The sequence below is a fragment of the Camelus ferus genome, chromosome 25 (assembly GCF_009834535.1).
Source record: "Camelus ferus isolate YT-003-E chromosome 25, BCGSAC_Cfer_1.0, whole genome shotgun sequence".
NCBI classification, from domain to species: Eukaryota; Metazoa; Chordata; class Mammalia; order Artiodactyla; family Camelidae; genus Camelus; species Camelus ferus.
The window spans coordinates 14,068,134-14,087,749 of NC_045720.1; the positions used below are offsets into that span (position 1 = coordinate 14,068,134).

The 19,616-nt window shown below is 43.3% G+C and overlaps 1 long non-coding RNA gene across 1 annotated transcript; it reads right to left on the minus strand.

Moving 5' to 3' along the window:
- Positions 1-11,299: 11,299 nt before the first annotated feature.
- LOC116659756 lies at positions 11,300-19,316 on the minus strand. The gene is made up of 3 exons (XR_004315094.1): positions 18,903-19,316; positions 15,532-15,641; positions 11,300-14,457 (listed from the first exon to the last, which is right to left on the minus strand). It is a non-coding gene; the product is annotated as an uncharacterized LOC116659756 (long non-coding RNA).
- Positions 19,317-19,616: the final 300 nt, after the last annotated feature.

A 19,616-nucleotide genomic window follows, 5' to 3' on the forward strand; every position in this document is an offset into this window, starting at 1 on the left:
TACTTCATATTCTTTCCCATACATTTCTAGGAAGGGAGCCCAAATTCAGCTGCATGGAGATACAGATACTGACTAGGAGCTTAGAGCTCAGGTGATAAATAGGCTTCCTCTCCTGAGCCAGCTCTGATCAACTGCTTGTGCCTACTGAAATGCTGAGTTGAGAAGGTTTGCAGCGGACTCAACCTGAAAGCCTTTTGGGATTGATTAGTGATGTCTGCCACAGGTATGGGCTGGGGACTATTATTTGTGTAGGTGCCCACTGGCTTTCTCTTATAGCTGTGATGTTGGTGAATGAGTCTGGGGTTTGGTCCTGGGAGATGCTAGTTCAAGTCCTATTTCTTCTCTATGTGAATCTTGCAAGTGTCAACTATCTTTTCTTTGTCTTAGGAAAACTTGAATGAAACTAATTCTCCTTATGGAGTGGTCGTAAATATTGTAGAGGTGATGCACATTCATTCATTCATTCATTCATTCAACAAATATCTGTTGAGCACAATGTGAGGTGCTGGGGATACAATGGGGGATACAATATGGATGTGGTTCCTGCCCATACAGAGCTTATAGTCTACTGTGGGTATTTATTGGTTCTCTATTGCTGTGTAACAAACTACTGAAAATTTAGAGGCTCCTTTAGTTTCTTGGAAGAATTCGCTTTCTTACCACAGTAAAACCGTGTGGGCTCTGGTTTTGGCTGGCTGTCAGCTGCATTCCACCTGCAGGTCCTAGAGGCTGCCCGCCCATAACACCGAGAGGCCTCCTGCAGTTCCTTGTCTCATAGGCTTCTTTAATGGCCAGTTACTTCACTAAGTCAAGGAGGGTCTCTCGCTCTAGTCTGCTGAGATGGAGTCTTATGCAACCTAATGTAACCATGGAAGTGACATCCTACCACCTCACTATATTCTGTTGATTAGCCATGAGTCACGGGTCCCTCCCATACTCAAGGGGAGGGAGTTTTACCAAGGCAATGGACAACAGGAAGTAAGAATCATTGGAGGTCACATTAGGGTCTCTCCACTGCAGAGATATATAAATAAGAGTTTATTTATAAGAGAGTATGTGTAGAAAGGAGGCATATACACAGGAAGAGTAATACTGTGATAATTGCTATGACAAGGGAGGTTCAGGGTATAACAAAGTACCTATTGGGGCACTTGAACAGTCTCAAGATTGTCAGGGAGGACTTCTTGGAGGAAGCGTTTTTTTTTAGCTGAGATCCAAAACATGAGTAGGATTAACTGTACCATAATGTACTATCTAGATATTAGTTCTTCTTCCTTTCATTACTATGTGCTACCCAGAATTGGAACAAGTCTTTATATAAGGTCTTTCAGGCACTGATTACTGTGAGGTTCATTCTATACTTGCTTTGGGATTTCTTCCTGGTTAAAGCACCCCCAAAGGAAATCAACTCCTGGACTCAGATTTTGTGGGATGGCAAGGAGACGAGTATCAGGCTGGGAGGGTGAATGGGGTTCTAGGGATGTCTCTGTCCAGCCACTGTCAATTCCCACTGCTGTTCTCCTGAAAAGGAGGGAAGCCATTGGTGGCTCTAGGACAGGGTGGGGAAACCACCGACTATTTCAGTTTGGGCCGATAGTTGGAAAATCTATGGCCTAGCCAAAGTTTTCCCCGTTCCACAGGGATCTGTTTAGAAATAATGAGAGCAATGATAGCTGTTATCCAAAGTCATGTTTCAATTTTTTAAGCTTTAATAGGCGTTACTTGCTGTTATTGGGAATAACCCATCATAGTTTCTAACTATGCAGCCATCCCAGCCCTAGTACCAAACATATGATCGAGGAAGCCTTCTTGGATAGTTCAGCCTCTGTAGACATGATGTGGAGAATAACCAAGGATCCCAGCTGATGTCAGAACCCAGGCCCCAGATACATGGCTCCAATAGGGCCATTCCAGCTTTCCTCCAGCCATCAAAGTCACCCCCCAAGTGAGGCCCCCAGCCACTGTGGAGCAGAGACAAGCTGTCCACACTTTGCCCTGCCAGGATTCTTGGCCCCTAAAATTGTGAGCATTATAAAATGGTTATTGTTTCCTGCTTCTAAGTTTTGAGGTAGTTTATGACAGAGAAAGACATAATTGGAACTCCGGGGGATCTTTCAGAATCTCTCCAGACCATTCTAATGAACAACCTTGCTGAGAACCACTGGTTCATACCACTAAATGCTATCTTGCCATTTGAAATGAATAAGGAAGCTCTTTTGGTTCTGCTGTGGTATGAGTTAAGAGTTACATTTTGAGGGGAAAAATGGAAATTTATCAGTACAATTTTTTATACTCTGCTACCATTTGTGTTATAAATAAATAAATAAATAAATAAATAAAGATTATTTCTGAAATAATACATAAGGAAGTGGTACATAACTATTATGGCTCCAGAGAGGGAAAATGGACAGCTGGGGAACAGAGGGAAAATTTTACTTAATACCCGATGATAGCGTTCCTATTTTAAAACATGTGAACGCACCATTCAATGGTAAGTAAGAGCTTCCTATTGCTTACCTGGGGAACTCCAAATCCTTTAGCCTGATCAGGACTCAGCCTTCATTTTCAGTTTTATTAATCTCTCCTTTTATTTTCCATTAAAAAACTGGTTGTGGTAAGCAGAATAATGCACCCCCACCCCACCACTGCCCGAGATGTCCATATTCTAACCTGGAACCTGAACACATTATGAATGTGGCAAAAGGGACTTTGCAGGTGTGATGTCTCTGTTCTCCAGCCATCCAGTTTTCCTCTCTGGAGCCAGTAACAGGCTGATGGTGAATGGATATCTCTTCTTCCTACCCCATATCCTGCCCAACAAAGCCCTGTGTCCTGTGGATTTTATATCCGAACCGCCTCTCCCATCCATGGCTTTCTTTCTATCCTCTCTGCCAACACCCTTGTTCAGTTTCTTACAATGTCTCACCTGCACTATTGCAACAGCCTCCTAAGTGGTCTCCCTCTTCATTTTCGTGCCTCCTCTGATCTGCTTCCCATTTTAATGCCAAGATCTTGATCCTGTTCTTCTGTCTAGAAACCTGGACATGGTTGCCCATTGCTCATGAGATCAAGTTGCAAGGGCTAGCATGCCAGATGGGACCCTGTGCCCCTCAAGCTTCACCTCCTTCCTGCTTTCCTCTGCATCCCCTGTTCTAATCACCTTGTCTCCCTGAAGCTTCATGGACACACCCCACCCTTCAAGGCACCATATTGTTCCTTCAGCCTGGCATGTCCCTCCCCTTCTCCATTAGGCAAACTCCTAGTTATTGGAAGACATTTCCAAATATCACCCCAGGAAACCTTCTCATCTTCCCAAGGCACAATGAAATCTTTCACTTTGTTATGCTCCAGTAGTATTTGTACACATTCCTTTGGAATAGCTCTTATCTAATTGCATTACAATCGTAACGGAGAATTACACTTTATCATCGTATCACCAGCACTTAGCACAGCTCAGTGCCTGGCAAAACATATATGCGATTAATAATAACCAACACTTACTGAACTCTTACTCTGTGCCAGGCACCTGCACTAAGAACCTTGTGGGTTAGCCTGATTATTTCACTTCTCTCTCACACAGCCCAATGAAAAGTATTTTGCTAATGTCTCTGTTTTCAGTAGAGAAAACTGAGCCTTGACGAGGTTAAGGAAATTTCTAAGGACACAGCGCTGGTAAGTGGTGGAACTTGAATTTGAACCCTCAGTTATCCAATTTGTTCTCTTAATATTAGTTATTAGTATTTCTTGAATAAATAAATGAGTCAATGAAAGCATGCATGAACACCGTCAGTTATTTGAATAAGTGTGTATCTTCAAGCAGCAGCCCATGGCCAGTCTGTTGGCTTGGAAAGGAGAGAGGAGAATTCTAGGCAGAGGTGATGGTATAAAAGATAAGCACAAAAACCTGAAGATAAGGGGGTGGAGATTCCCAGTGGAGTCTCCCCAGTTGGAGTGCTGACCCCACTCTCCCTGACACCTTGAAGATTTTAGCTCCTGAATCGCTGTCACTCTCTCCCAAGCTACTCCTGTCCCAGTGCTTGGTGATTTCAATATTTGTGTAGATAATCCAGGGCCCTCCAATGACCTTGTCCATTATCTTTCCTGAGCCATGAACTCCCACGGTCACATTCTGGAACAGTGCTGCCCGATAGAGTTGTCTGTGTTGATGGAAATAGTCTTTCTCTGTCCTGTCCAATAAGCCACTAGCCATATGTGGCCACTGGGTACTTGAAATGTAGCTAGTGTAATTAAAGAATGGGATTTTAAGCTTTAATATGAATAATTAAAATTTAAGTAGCCACCTGTATTGAGTAGCTACTGGGCTGGACCATGGAATCACCACTAACTGTAACCCCTTCATAATCCCAGTTTCAAGAATCCTATCCTCTGTTACCTTCTAACTTTCCAGTTTAATTCTTCTCCTTCCTGACCCCAGTACTTGCTTGACCTTACTGGGACCTGTAGTCTAGTGATCCTATTACTTGCCCCCAGCCCTTTATGCAGTTTGTCTTCATGTCCTTTTTATCTAGCTTCCATTCTGTGATCCTTCATTGTACCCTCCCTTGCGTACAACCTCAACAAACTTGCCCCCTTCTCACTTCTTTGCCAGTGCCTGGTTAAACGTCAACCTTTGTTAAATCCATCTCTCTGCTCTCTCCCTGATTCTGAACTTGAATGTGGCCAGAGAAGAAGAAAAAAGGTGCTGATGTGTCACACAGGTGGAATCAATGCTGCTTCACCAGCATCACTTTTCTAGACAGCTATTTCAGACCTTATCCTCTCTCTTCATACCTTGACAATGATCCCTCCCTGCTCTCTCAGCTGGTAAACATGATTCCTATTTCAAGGAGAAAGCTTAAACAACAGAGGAAACTTCCAGAATCTCCCACCACTTTTTCTATCAGTTCACCCACATCTGGGCACATATGCTCTGCCTTCCTTAATATCGTTGGTCAAATTCTTCATGCTCCTCTTTTGGGCTGGCTTCTCTTGCGTGCTTCATCCTCTTCCACCTGTCAAGGGCATCTTTACAATTCTTCCCTCTCCCTCAAACAACTGTCAATGGCTCATCCTCACTCGTGTACACATGTGCTATAATTTCTCCTCCTCAGGGCTGAGTATTTGCAGTTCCCTTTACCTACCATGCTGTTCCAGTCAAGAGTCACAAAACTTGTCCCTTCATTTCCTTTGGATATTTGCACAAATATCACCTCCTAAGCATACTATTCAAAATTGCAAAAAATTTCTCCCTCCCTATATCATTTTAATTTTTCTTTGTAGTACTTACCACCACCCAATGTGCTGTAGACTCTATTCATTAATCCTCAAGGACTGGGATTTTTCATCTCTCTCTCCCTCTCTTTTTCAAGGCTGTATATCAGCACCGAGAATAGTATCTGGCACATAATGGGTCCTGATGACTGTATGTAGGAAGAACTACACAGTGGCTTCCTTTCCCTGACATTCCTACTGGTTCGTAGCAATGGTGTGACTTTTCACTACAAAGGGGGACAGCTATTCAGAGTGCTGTGACCACCCTCCACTCTCACTTGGAAGTTCTTAGGGCAGAGCTTCCCAAACTTTAATGTGCCTTTGAATTATCTGGGCATCTTCTTAAAACACAGCCTCCAATTCATCAGGCCTGGGGTGGGGCCTGAGATTCTGCATTTCTTTTCTTTTTTTTTTTTTTAATTTTACCAAGGAAATTAATTAGATTTGTGATCTGTATGAAAACACATGAAATAATCACTGAACAATACTAACAAATGATGAATGAAATAATGTATATAACTATAAAAATAGACTTTGTTCTCCTGATCATTAAAATGAATTTATACAAAAATCTGCTATCTAGAGTTATCCTGAAAGCCTTTATAACATTGGTAGAATTTCAGCTAGATCTTGTAGAACACGTAAAATACACCTCAGTAAAGAAAGAGTCAGATTATCTAGGTCAGGGGAACAGCAAGTTACTGAGAGGCAGGTGAAGATGTTTTAAACAAGGCGCATTCAGAGTGGTATGAGAATTCAGTAAAGACACTAACCTAACTAGTTCTGGTTGAAAGTAATAGGAAATGTTACAGGAGACAGGTAAGGTTGGGCTAGGATCTGATCACTGAGATTCTGCATTTCTAACAAGCTCCCAGGCCATATAGATGCAGCTGATCTGGACCACAGTTTGAGCAGAAGGCGGCTTGACTCATCTTAAGCCTTCTCCTTCTTTCTCTTTTAGGACAATAAGAGTGAGCATAAATATTTACATGGCACATTTATATATTTACAGCGTCAACAAATGACCCTGAGTTCAAGCAGTTCTGCGGTCAGTGCCTCTGTAGCTGCAGGTTACAACGTTTGTCTGGAGGCCTTCATCCATCGCTATGTATGCCAGGGGAGGAAATGTTGGCTGGCTAGGCTGTTACATGATGACTGTCCATTGTTCTGGGAAGAATTTGTGTGTGTGAGTGTGTAAGAATATTTTTATTGATGCAAATAATTTTCCTAGCAATTGTCTGATGCAATTTGCCATGTTCTGGCATGAAATCAATGCAAAGACAAGTCCTGCCTTTCTGCTCAGGTTTTTATTATTACATCGCATTTTCCTCTTCTGTCTGGAGAACAATGTGGAATATTTCCTATGATAATCGCCATCATCAATTAGTTTTAAAATTTTAGGGCCTTCCTGCCCAGTCTGAACAGTTTGTACACACCATAAAGAGGCCCAGCTTGGGGGCGGGGGGTAGGTAGAGTCTCAAAATAGGTTCGCACCTCTTTGCCAAGCCAGGTGCTTCGGCTGGGGTTGCATTGCCTTTCTCACCTAGAAGGGGGACTGTTTTGCAAATTGAATAAGGGTACCTGGTGTTTGCTGGCTCTGGCCATACAGCTAGGGAGAGCTGCAAAGGCAATTAGAGAGCGCTGAGCACAGCACTTTGATTTCAGGGATGCAGAGATACTGAAGGTGGAGCACTTGTCCCAGTTTTCATCACCATCAGCAGCACCAGCATCCCATCTTCATCTAATATTTATTGAGGACTTAAAAGGCACAAGGCATTAGGCCAATTGCTTTACATACATTTTCTTATTTGTTCCATATAACAACACTCCCCAAAGTTAAGTATTGTTATCATCCTCATTTACAGATATGTAAATGGAGACTTGGAGAGGTGAGGCAAGTTGCTTGGGGTCACAGAGCTATGTTAAGTGTACTTTTCAAAAATGTAGATTATGCCTCTCTGGCAAATATTAAATGATCTCATGTCAAAGATTTTATTTAACTCACTAATTAGTGAGGGGACCAGTAAGATGTTAAAACTTATCCAAAGAGCATTAGAGAATTTAGGTGTATGCCTGTGATTTAACAAAGGAAGGTAAGAAAGGTGTGGTAGGCTGAGTAACAGTCTCCCCAAAGATATCCACGTCTGGATCCCTGGAACTTGTGAACAGGTAAGAACTTGTGAACAGCTGACCTTACGTGTAAGAAGAGAAGTGGACGTTGAAGTGATGTGCTTTGAAGGTGGAGGAAGGGGCCTCAAGCTACAGAATGTACGTGACCCTAGCAGCTGGGAAAATCAAGAAAAGAGATTCTCTTCTAGAACCTCCAGAAGGTACCAGACATCCAATTTTAGCCCAGTGAAACCAATTTTGGACTTCTGACTTCTAGAGCTGTAAGATAAACTTCTGTTGTTTGAAGTCCTAAGATGTGGTCCTTGTTGTAGCAGCAGTAAGAAATTTACAGTTACTGGGTTAGGTAGAGAGCTGGTTAATGTCCAACAGGGCCATAAACCATAACTGCTGCAGCTAATTCTTCTACCAGAGTTAAATTATTTGCATCTGTACTAGACCAAAATTTACAAATTAACCTCTGCCCCTACAGAGATGAAAACTGCCCAGTCAGTAGAAAGGCAAGCCCAGCACTGCGCCCAGTAATCTCTTCTGCCTACTCCCAAGCTTAGGATACTCTCTTGGACAGCAAGGTGCTGGGTTCAATCCCCAGTACCTCCCCCCTCAAAAAACTTTTATATGTATAAATGGTTTGGCATCATAATACTTTATCTAGTAAATGCTTGATAAAAGCTTGAATTGCATGTGGTTTGGTGGAAGGGAGAGGTGGAGACTTTGGGGAAGGGAGACAGCCAGCTGGAGCAAATGAGTGGTATTCTTGAGTGATGGTGCAGTGAAGGTCCTGATGGTAGTTGGGAACTTTTATAGGGAAGTGGGATCTGTGGTTGGACAATCAGAATGTAGCCAGAGTCTTGATTGAGGGCTGGGGGGTGTAGGTTTACCTCACAGGGCAATCATTCCTGACACCGACTGAGCATTAAAATAAGCTGGGGAGAGTTAAGAACTCCTAATGCACAGACTTTGTATTAGCTTGCTGGGGCTGCCATAACAAAGTACCATAGACTGGGTGACTTAAGCAATAGAAATTTATTTCCCCACAATTTTGGAGGCTAGAAGTTCAAGATCAAGGTGTCAGCAGTGTTGATTCCTTCTGAAGCCTTTCTCTTGGATTTGTAAACAGCCACCTTCTCTCTGTGCCTTTACATGGTCTTCCTTCTGTAATTGCGTCCAGATTTCCTCTTCTCATAAGGACACCAGTCAGATCAGATTAAGGTCCATCCTAAAGAACTCATTTTAATTTAATTACCTCTTCAAAGACCCTATCTCAAAACACAGTCACATCCGAGGTACTGGGGGTTAGGATTTCAACATGTGAATATTGCAGGGGGACACAGTTCAGCCTATAACACCCCCAGAGACTGATTCAAGTGATTAGGAATAGGGCTGAAGCTTAGTAAGGAAAGCTCTGTTTTAATGCATGCCCAGGAATGAGAACCACTGGCATGGGGTCTACAGTACAGGCAACTAGGGGTGAAAGCTGAGGATGACATGGGCAGAGGTGACCGCTGGTGAAAGCTTTGCACCTGGCACTCCACTGCTCTTGCCAGTGGATGGATCTGGGAAAATCACTCCAATACATTGAACTGCCGTGGGTTCATCTGTGAGTAAAGACAACACTCTGCCTGCCCTCAAACTTGTAGCTTCTTCACATTCTAAGGTTTCTTATTCTGGAAGCAGTTGTAAGGTCAATTTATGGTGGTGGTGAGGATCGGAGGAGATAAGGAGAGGCAGTTTTAATGTGCTAAGTCCATCACTGCAGCTACCCCAAACCCCTGCCACCATTATCACCATTAGCAAGTTCACCAACATCACAGGGGCCACCTCCTTCATGGTAAGCGTTACACTACCTCCCCTGCTCTCTCTGTGCCTGCCCCCACCACCCCTCCCCCACTGTCATCAGGAGGGGCAACTGTAACAGCAGCAGCTGCAGCAGCCGTGGGTGCCACGTCAAGAGACACAGGCAATCACATTTTAGAACTGGACCACTTAGACCAAGTTATCAATTTCGAATTGGATGAAATGCAGGTCCAGAGAGGTTAAGCGACTTACTCCGGCCACAGAACTGTTAAACAGGAAAGCTAAATCCAGGATCCTATCTTTTAACCTCACATTAAGTGTCCTTCGTATTGGCTCACCCGACCTCATCGCAGCTTGTCAGCGGGGATGCGGGGCTGAGACCCCACTATCTGATCTTACTGTTCCTTCCAGTCAGCAACACACCATCATGCAAAGCAGCCCCATTAAACACAGGCCCTCTGTGCCTGTGCTCCGTATCTCCTTTTGCAAGGGGCTGAAAGGGTCTGGTTTAAGGGTGGGGCATGATCTTTCATTTAATTTTTTCAGTTAGGACTTGGTCAGTTAACAGTGACATAAGCCCAACCAACAAGGACTAAGCGAAACAGGCACTTATTGGTTCATGTAACTAGGAAGCCCACGGGCAGCTCTGGCTTCAGGCAAGGCAGCATTCAGGGCTCTCGTGATGGAATCGTCGTGTGTCTCTTGTCCCGGGGCTGCCAGCGTCCTCCTGGCTCAGTCTCAGGCTGTCCATGTGGCGTCAAGATGGCAGCTCCAGCCCCTGAATCCTCTAGGTTTCTGGCACAGTAGGTAAGATGTAGTCTGTTTTTAGCTCAAACCAAAGTCATAGAATTAGATAATTCAAAAAATATTTATTGAGGGCTCACTATACACACGGCACTCTTCTAAACTCCAGGGATAGAGAGAGGAAGAGACCGAAGACGGGCTGGTGGTCTTGGAGCTTTCCCACGGGAGCCTTTGTGGGCTCTGATTGGATGGTCTTTGAACACGTGCCATCTGTGAACCAATCACTGTAGCCAAAAGATGTGACGTCCTGATTGGCTTGGGCTGGGTCATGTGCCTCGCTGAAAGCCTGCAAGCCGCTTCTTTTTGATTGCGGGCACTAGGTTATAGTTATGATTGCAGTGTGTCCCCAAGGCATAACCTAGGGACTCGCCCATAATAAGCATATGACAAGTGAGCGCGGGAACAACCGAATAAACAAGCAAAAGAGAGAGAAAGTGCATGATAGCAAATGTGGAAAAACCCAGTCAAAGGGGACAAAGCTAAACAAATCCAACCATAAAATGATGCCAATGAGAAAGGCGATATAGTATTCACAGTAGATTTTTTGCTTAAAAAAAAAATTGCATGATGCATCTCTTAGCAGGACAAGAAAATCCTGCTCATTATTCAGAGCAGCATTAGAGACAAAATGGAAGTTGTAGCTACTTTCAGAGTTGTCCCTGGGGTCGACACACCCGACGGTCACCCTGGGCCTCATACTTTGAGGAGCTTGTGAAAGAAGAAATGGAGACAGCTAACAGCCGGCAGGTAAAATATGTTGATGTCATTATGTAAACGTCTATCACCCTCACCTTCCCGGGTTCACCACCTCAGCCCGCTGTGGCAGCTGAGAAACGTTTCTCCCCACTGTCTGATGTTCTTGGGCACAGCTGCTTAGTTACTTTGATACAGGCTGCCCTTGATGTTCGTTTTATGCAGATTTCAACTGGTTAAAAAAAAAAAAAAACACAAGGTAAGAAAAAAGTCTAGGAGAAGATTCATACCTCCCAAACTTGTCAGCAGGTAAAAGGCCCTTTTATTGGTCCTAAATTTGAAAAGTTTGTTTCTGTCTGTCTTGTACAAATCCTAGGTGGGTCAACCCTTGCAGGAATGTGTGTAATTTCAATCAGTCCACTACTCAAGGAAGGACATGTACAGGGCACATCAGAAGAGGCAAACTAAGTGATCAAGAGGAACCTACATTTGAGCAAGAGCCCAAAGGAGATGGGAAAAGTATTGGAAAGACCAAAGCTTTAAAGAAATGAGCAAATGCTATGAATTCATGAAGGGCAGCGAAAAACATGCCTATACATAAACTTGTTCACCAGATTCCAATAGACTGGAATATGAGGGTCACCCACGAAGTTTCAAAAGGCTAAAAGAATGACAAATACAAAGTGTGAGTGATTTCAGACAATGATGGCAAACACATGGAATTCATTACCTTTAGCTGTAGGGATTTTTCATTGTGTTTTTAATTTGCATTTTCCTAATGGCTAATGATGTTCAACAATTTTTCTTTTGCTTATTTGCCGTCTGTATCTCCACTTTTGTGAAATATCTGTTCGTATCTTCTTGGCCATTTCTCATTGGATTGTTTGTTTGCTTTTTTACCCTTGGGTTTTGAGAGGCTTTTATGTAGTTTGGATACAAGTCTTTTGTCGGATATGTGACTGGCAAATATTTTCTCCTAGTCTGCAGCTTGTCTTTTCATTCTCTAAACAGGGTCTTTCACAGGACAAAGCAAGTGGAGGCTTTAAATTCCCATTTAGAAAAGCCTAACTTCTGCTTGAGAATGCTGAACATGGCCACTCCATTGGGTACTGCTCATGAGGGTGGATCATGGGTCTAATTCCTGTTTGGCTGTGCTCACTCAGCTTTACAATAGCTCATCCCCCTCATGAGCTCAACTCTGTTTAGTGGCCACAGGTCAGTGTTTTTCAGGACATCACAAAACGATGAGCTAAGAAAGAGTGGTCCACTGCCGAGAGAACAACTTGAAGGCAAGTCCCCACTGATCCGGAAAGTGCTTGGTCGCATCACTCCCTTCTTCGAAAACTGGAAAATGCACCATCATTGGTAGAGAGTGAAAGCCAGCGTTCAAAATGCCAGGAGGCTTCTCGGGCCATTTCATCAAGACATAAAGTAACAAACAGACGTGAATTCATCGGGTGAGTTTAACCAATACAGAGAGCCAAAACACACATGGAATTCAAACCCAGAAATAATCTCTGGTTGGAGGCATCCAGCACTCTTGTCTGCATTGATTGCATTCACCAGATGAAAGTCAAATCTGCTCCATGAGGCAAATGCTGCCTGGGCTCAGGTTGAGGGCTGCTGCCATGGAGACCATGAGAGGGGAGATTTTCTGACACGCTGCTGGCATGAAAGGACTGGATTACAGCTCCATCTTATGTAAATTTCCACTGGGGAGAAAAAGATTAAAAGGACAATAATCATGATTCAGTCATTCTCATTTAGGGTAATAAGATCCTTTAATTCCTTCTTGGAAAAAGAGGCAACAGCTGTCCTGTCATAAATAGTAAGACACTTTATGGACATTTTAAAGGAACCCAGTCTTTAGCCGAAATTTTGACCTCATAGTTGCACTGAGTTTATGTTTTTAAGAGGAAGATAGATTTTCTTTAAACATATGACATAAGCCCATTGGCCCCAGACATGAATAATTAAGAATGAATTATACCAACCCTCAATTTCTGAAGTGGACAGAGAAATTTTATCCTTCCTGTCTCACCATGTCCAGGCTGAGTGGGTCTAAAGGAGGGCGAACCATTATGTAAACACTATTTCACAGGGTCATCTAGTGACCGTTGGATATTTTCTTCTACAGCCTTTATTCTCTTCTCATTTTGGCCCCAGCTCTCAGTCCACATGGTCATTTCAATGACTGTATCTCATTTGCACAGCTCCTTGATGTAGGTGTATGATGATGATGATAATGGTAATTATGGAACTGCTCCTCAGGCAGGTTAACTTGCTCAAGGTGTCAAAGCTGGTAAGTGGGGACACTACAATTGGAACCCAAGTGGTCTTATTCCAGAGTCCACATACTCAAGTCTTGCTCTCTGCTTCCGTCAGGTTGAATGCCTGTCTCTGATCTCCACCTGTAGCCCAGAATAATAGCTTCCCTTGCTTGTTTTTGTCAGGGGCACAGGAGAAGTGTGGAGTGTTTTTTAGGTGAATCATCTAGAGAAGTTCGTCTTATTTTGGGAATTCTACCAGTAGCTTAGGGTAGGGGAAATTTTGTTTTACCCCAACCCTCTCTAGGTTCTATAAGGAAGAGAAAAAATGATGAGATAGAAATGATTATATTCTCTGTCTGCTCAGGTAATGGGTAAGCAGCTTGCAAGCTGTGAAGTTTGGAGTAATTCAGGGAACCAAACTTCCAGCTGTCGGAGATGGTACCCAGTGTCTAGGTACACCTGTCTGTGGGCTCAGAAAGAGCTGGGAGTCGAATGCACAGCTCAGATCCCCAGAGAGGTGGGAGAGCCAGGACTCACGTATCCGAGGCATTTAATACCCATGAGAGCAGGGGTTTTGTCAGTTTTGTTCACTGCTGGTTCACTAGCAGCTGGATGGGTTCCTGGCCAAGTTCCATAAACACTTGTTGAATGAACAAATGAATGAATGAATGTAGCAGATGCTGGCAGGACTTCTATTTCATCAGTCATCATGAAGGTGAAGGAGGATTTAGATACTCAGGAATTTTCAGCTGCCATACATCTTGACTTGATGCTGCTAATGATTATTTCACTTAGTTCAACTTTCCTTTTTAAAATAATTTTTCTTTCTTTATCTTCAGATTCCCATCTCATCTACTAACTCAAGTCTTTTATAGCCTAAATATCTTACCTTGATCTTATGTCTTTCTTTATAACTTCTCTATTTCTACTACTTTCTGCCAAATTTCTTGGGTCATTTACAATTTTGTTTGTTTCTTTCTTTCTATGCACTCTTTAAACCCATTGATAACTACTCTCATTCCACCCCCACTCCCATCACCATAACCCTACCAAAACATTGTTACCAGTGTCCAACATTTTACCAATCCAATGAAGACATTGCAGTTCCTTATTTTAATAAAATATACTATAGTTGCATTTGAAAGAGTTGCCCGCTCAATGTTAAAGTTCTCTTTCCTTGGTGTCTGTGACGTCATTTGACTCTGAATTTACTCCTAATTCTCCTACTACTCTTTCTTTGCAAGGTTTCTCTTCCTTTGTTCATGTGTGGGGTGGGGTCCTATGTAGAAGGGGATTCATCTTCTGGCCACTGTTTGCCTTGTTTGTTTTTGCTCATGAATGGTCATGTGATCCAGCCAGGCCAATCAAAGTCTTCCCTGGGAATTTTGTTAGAATTCTCAGGAAGGCAAATTCTCTTTTCTTGGAGACAATTGGCTTTAAAAATCACTTCAGTCTTGAGCTGGCAGAGACCATCTTCTCTAGGAGCAGTGCCAGTCTGAGAATAAAGTCAAAACATGAGAAAGCAGATTAGAGAGACATGTTGTCATCATGTTGCTCCTGGATCCAGCCATAACTGAAGCTTAAGTTAATATTGGTTGTATCCTTTTTTAAAGCAGGTTTGAGTTGTGTTTCTGACACTTGCAACCAACAGTTTTGAAAAATGTACCTTCTGCCATCTTTCTGTTTCCAGGGTGGTCCTTGTAACTATTCTTTCCCCACTCTGCCAGAAGGATTAATATAAGATGTATGACTGGCAGTGTCATTCCCCTGTTTAAGATCCTTCAGTGGCTCCCCAGAGCCTACTCAGGGGAGGCAAAGTCAAAAGCCTTGAGAGAACAGGCAGATGATGTAAATGAGGGAAGCAGGCCAGGTGAAAGACAATAGAAAGGGTTTCATCTGGAGAGAAGTGCCCTGTCTCCAGCCATTGTATATTCAGAGTGCAAACACTGTGTGCCTGCCAAACACAACACATCTGAAGGTTGGGTTTGGCCTCTAGGCTCCAAGTTTGCAATGCCTGGCCTTTGTTGCAAGTTCTAGCTCCTGCATATAGACCAGGAGGCGTTTGTGACCAAGCCCTTGACAGTTCCTAAGATACATTTTCTGTTATTCGATGTTCTTGTAATACTAAATTGGTGCTGACATTTTTTCACCACCCCATGCTTTTGCTTATGCTGTTCCTTTACCTGGAACCTCATTCCACCCCATCCTTTCCCTCATCATCTTTATCTTGCTAAATCCTATTTGTTCTTCAATTTTCATCTCAGGTGTTATCAGCTCCAGGGATTCTCCTCTTCACAGGACAGGTGTCTTTCCTTCATGCTTCCACAGCTGGCTATATGCTTCTCTGTCATTGAATCTGATATACATGCCAGACTCTGTTGATTGCTTACCCACGGCCATTCCTTCTCTCATTTATTTGCTGGCGGAATTTGCCTCTCTCAATAAATACTAAAAAAAACCTTTACTCTTTTTCCCAGCTTGCTTTGGAGCTAAGGTCTGGGATGTGTTTCAATCCTGCTGAAAAAGATTGGAGCGGAAACCTATTAAGGGACTCTTGGGAAAAATTTACCTCCATGACAACAAAGGAGTGATGCAGAGAACACGTCTTCCTTTTCATTTCTTCCATTGAATGAAGTTCTGTGAGGAGTGATGTCTGGAGCTGCAGCAGCCATCTTGCAACTATGAGGAGAAAACCAAGAGAATCATGGAGAGGGTGAAGCAGATCCCTGCAATCCCTGAGCTGATAACCAACCTGGGAATTTTCTCTTTAAGGCTTTTAGATATAGTGAGATAGAGTAATAACCATCTGTTGCCTAAGTCACAATTTGGGGGCTGTTCTGTCACTTGCAGGGGAATACATTCTAAATGAGTCAACATATGTTCACATTACATTTGTGTTTTTCTTTTTTTATTATTCTGTAAGTTCTTTGTAGGGAAGGATGATCTCATATTCATATTTTTATCACTCATGTCTAACACAGAGTAGGAATTCAGTAAATGCTCATTGAAGTATTTATTTTTCCATGATTTTCCCACTAGGAGCTACAGTAAACAGTGAGTGCCAGACAAAGTCTGTCCCATTTAGGAGATAGCCTCTGAGTGTTGGGGAGTGGAAATATGGCAGTGAATCTTCTATGGGTAATCTCCTGGGGATTTAAGGGAATGAAGGATCTGGTACAAGTATTATGTCATCTCAGTGGAATTGACTAGTGCTATTCAAATCATTTATTCAGACCTTATGAAAGCTTACTACAAAGCCTAGGATGCATGTCAGATGAAAGGTGTGTTGGTTTGAGAAGGGAGAGGCGCTGGGTGCTTACAGCCCCTTCTTCCATGCCAAGCCTCTCTCATGTCCTGCGCTTGTCCCTAAGGCCCCTTTTCTGACCCTGTCCCCTGGGTTCAGTGAGACAGAAATGATAGCTGCTTCCATGATCTCCAATCCATTAACCCCCTACCCTGCCTTGGACTTCTCTTGATCCTTAGCTCCTGCCTCAACTCTGTCATTAAAAGTTGGAGGTTGTCCTTAGCTACTTGGAGGTTTGTGAGATTCCATTTTCATTAAAATGTTTAGAGCATTACACTAGCTTTGGCTAAAAATGGTGCAGCAAATCAAAAAGGCAGAATTACTTTGGAGAATCCATTTGGCAGCCCCAGTCCTCTAAGTACATACACTTAATTTTATGGTTTGTTACACAAATCAGTGAATTCATCATATCAGATGGAGCCCATGTATTTTGGAAACCCCTGTGCACTAAGAGCAGACAGTCTTCTATGGGCTTTGGGCTGTTTTGTTCTTACTTCTAAGGGAGGAAAGTCACTTTAGATTTCAGTATTGACTCACAGAGAAGCCATTCCCGCTTTCTCATTTCTGCATCCATGCTAACTTATGTCCTAATCGCCTCAGATCATCTTCACTCTGAATTTTAGGTAGTGGAGTCAGATCTCCATGTAAATACAGAATCTCAGAGTTTGAAACTTCTGCAGCTGAGAAAATGCCTTGTATAACAGTGTTGGTATGGTGAAGAATTTGAGTGGGGGGGGGTGAGGGCGGAGGCTGCTATGGTGATAACATTATTCCTGGGCCATTAATGACCCCCTACACAGGAAGCACAGTTTCTGAGTATGTGTGTGTTTTCTAAGGAGACAGGGTTGGATTTTGTTTCCTTTTTTTTTTTTATGGCCACCAGTTTGCTACCATTTAGATTCAGAAAAGTAAATTTAAGTCTTCAGCTTAGATGAATTTCAACCCATGGCCAACAAACAACCCTATATCCTCAGACTCTTGGCTGAGTTTCCTTCACCTCTATGGTTTCCCCAAATCCTGTCTCTTCTCCAAGGAAACAATATTCTTGTAACCCCCTCAATTTCAGTCTATTTTTTTCTCCTATACCCCATGTAACTCAGGGTGGAAAGATACTTTTTGTTTACTCTTTGATCAATGACACAACTTTGAGATCTTTATACTATTCCCTTCATGTGATAGTTCCTTTGTAGGCCATGCCATCCATCCATCCATCCACCCATCCATCTATCCCTCCATCCACCCATCCATCCAGCCACTCAACAGATATTTGTTGAGCACTTTCTATCTACAAGGAACTGTCCTAGGCACTGAGGATGCAATGGCAAACAAGCCAGGGGGTGTGGCCAAGCCTACTTGCTTGGTATACCAGATGACCTTGGAGATAGTGGGAGGGAAAAGTCACACAGCGGTAGTCTACGAAACAGGGTTCATTGGGATGCGAGAGTTGGCACTCAGGTGAATGCCAGGGTTGGTTTAGCTCAGGACTTCTCAACCTCAGCAGTACTGACATTTTGTTGTGCGTGTTGGGGAGCAGTTCTGTGCATAGAAGTTTAGAAGCATCCCTACCCAAGAGATGCTGGTGGCACCCTTCCCCCTCCTTGTCCACTACGACAGTGACATCCACACACAGTTTCAGAAGGTGGGATCATATATGACTTCTATATGGAATCTAGAAAAATGGTACCAATGTACTTAGTTACAAAACAGAAACAGACTCACAGACACAGAAAACAAACTTTTGGTTACCAGTGGGGAAAGGAGGTGGGAAGGGATAAATTGGGAGTTTGAGATTTGCAGATACTAACTACTAAATATAAAGTAGATAAACAACAAGATCCTACTGTATAGCACAGGGAACTATAATCAATACCTTGTAATAACCTATAAAGATGATAAAGAACATGAAAAAGAACGTATATATGTATAACTGAACCGCTGTGCTATACACCGAACTAACACAACATTGTAAATCAACTATACTTTCAATTAAAAGAAATAAAGTGAGGTCATACTGTATATGGCATTCAAATCTTTTTTCCTCAAAGAATAATAGATTATGAAGTTTCTTCCTTGGAAGAAAATATTCATCTACAAGTTGAACATTCCACCATATGGACATGCTGTCATTTATTTATCCAATATCTAGCCAATGTTTGCTCTTGCAAATTATGCTAAAATAAAATATGCTGTGCATACATCTTTGTACACATATTTGACTCCTTCGTAAGGATAAATCCCAAGGAGTGGAATTGCTAGATTAATGGGTAGACATTTTCAAAGGCTTTTTCATCTCTATCAGCTTGCTCCTTGATAAAATTGGACTTCTTTTGTCAAGCTTATCTGTGAAACACTCGTCTAGTTACCTCTCTCACAAAAGCCCAGGCTCTACTTGGTAATGAATAGGCCCACTCCCATGTAAGCACTCAGCCCCTCCAATCTTCACTGAAAATAAAAATTTCCCCCCTCCCCCAGCCTGGCTGCGTCTGGCTGGCCCCTGCGGGGAGGAGGGGGTGGGGCTCTTTGTCTCTTTTTCTTCACTTGGTGTTCTGTTTTCCTCCCATCTTCCTGGGGCTTCCTCTGGTTCCTCCAGCGTTGGGAAGGGGCAGAGAGGAGGAAAGGGATGGGAAAAGACTTACTGGACTGGTGGTGTTCTAGCCCCCGGGTCTCCCAGTGGATTCATCTTCTTGAACGTTCCTTCCTGGGCTCTTTGCAGCCAGCCGCTCCCTGTTCCTGGCGGGCACCTGCAGTTTGCTTGACGGGCAGTTGTGTCTCTTCTGATTCTTCCTGCACTATTTCTTCACTCCCCCAGCATCTGGCGGCACACCTCCTCAGCCAGTTCTGGTTCACAGGAAACTTGCCCACATCCTTTGCCACAACACCTTGGGGAGAGCAGGCCACGTTCAGCGCCTCCTCTCCTCCCTCGACACTCAGCACAGCTAGCCAGTAAGGGGCTCTGGCCCTTTAGATTCTCCAGGCTGAATCAAACCCCAACCTATCGAGTCCTTCATGTTCCAGGGACACACATCCAGCTTTCCAAGAAGTCACCAAAGCCCCTTTGCCCCAGCTTTCAGTGAGACGACAGAGCCCCTCTCCCATGGGGAGCATGCTCGTCTAGACTTGACAGCTCTCTCCCCAAATCCTAATCTAACACCAGCTCCTATCTCTGCTTCTCCAACTTCTTCAAGTTTTCAGAGTTGGATAGATTGGGCTGTTAAAACCTGACTACGTCCTCCCCAAGTCTTGGTGGTCTCAGCCCTCACTTTGAAATGGGAAGCAGCCAATACTGAAAGAGAAAGAACCCCTTTTTAACATCCTGTTTTGCACAGAATAAAGAGGCAGGCGGCATACAA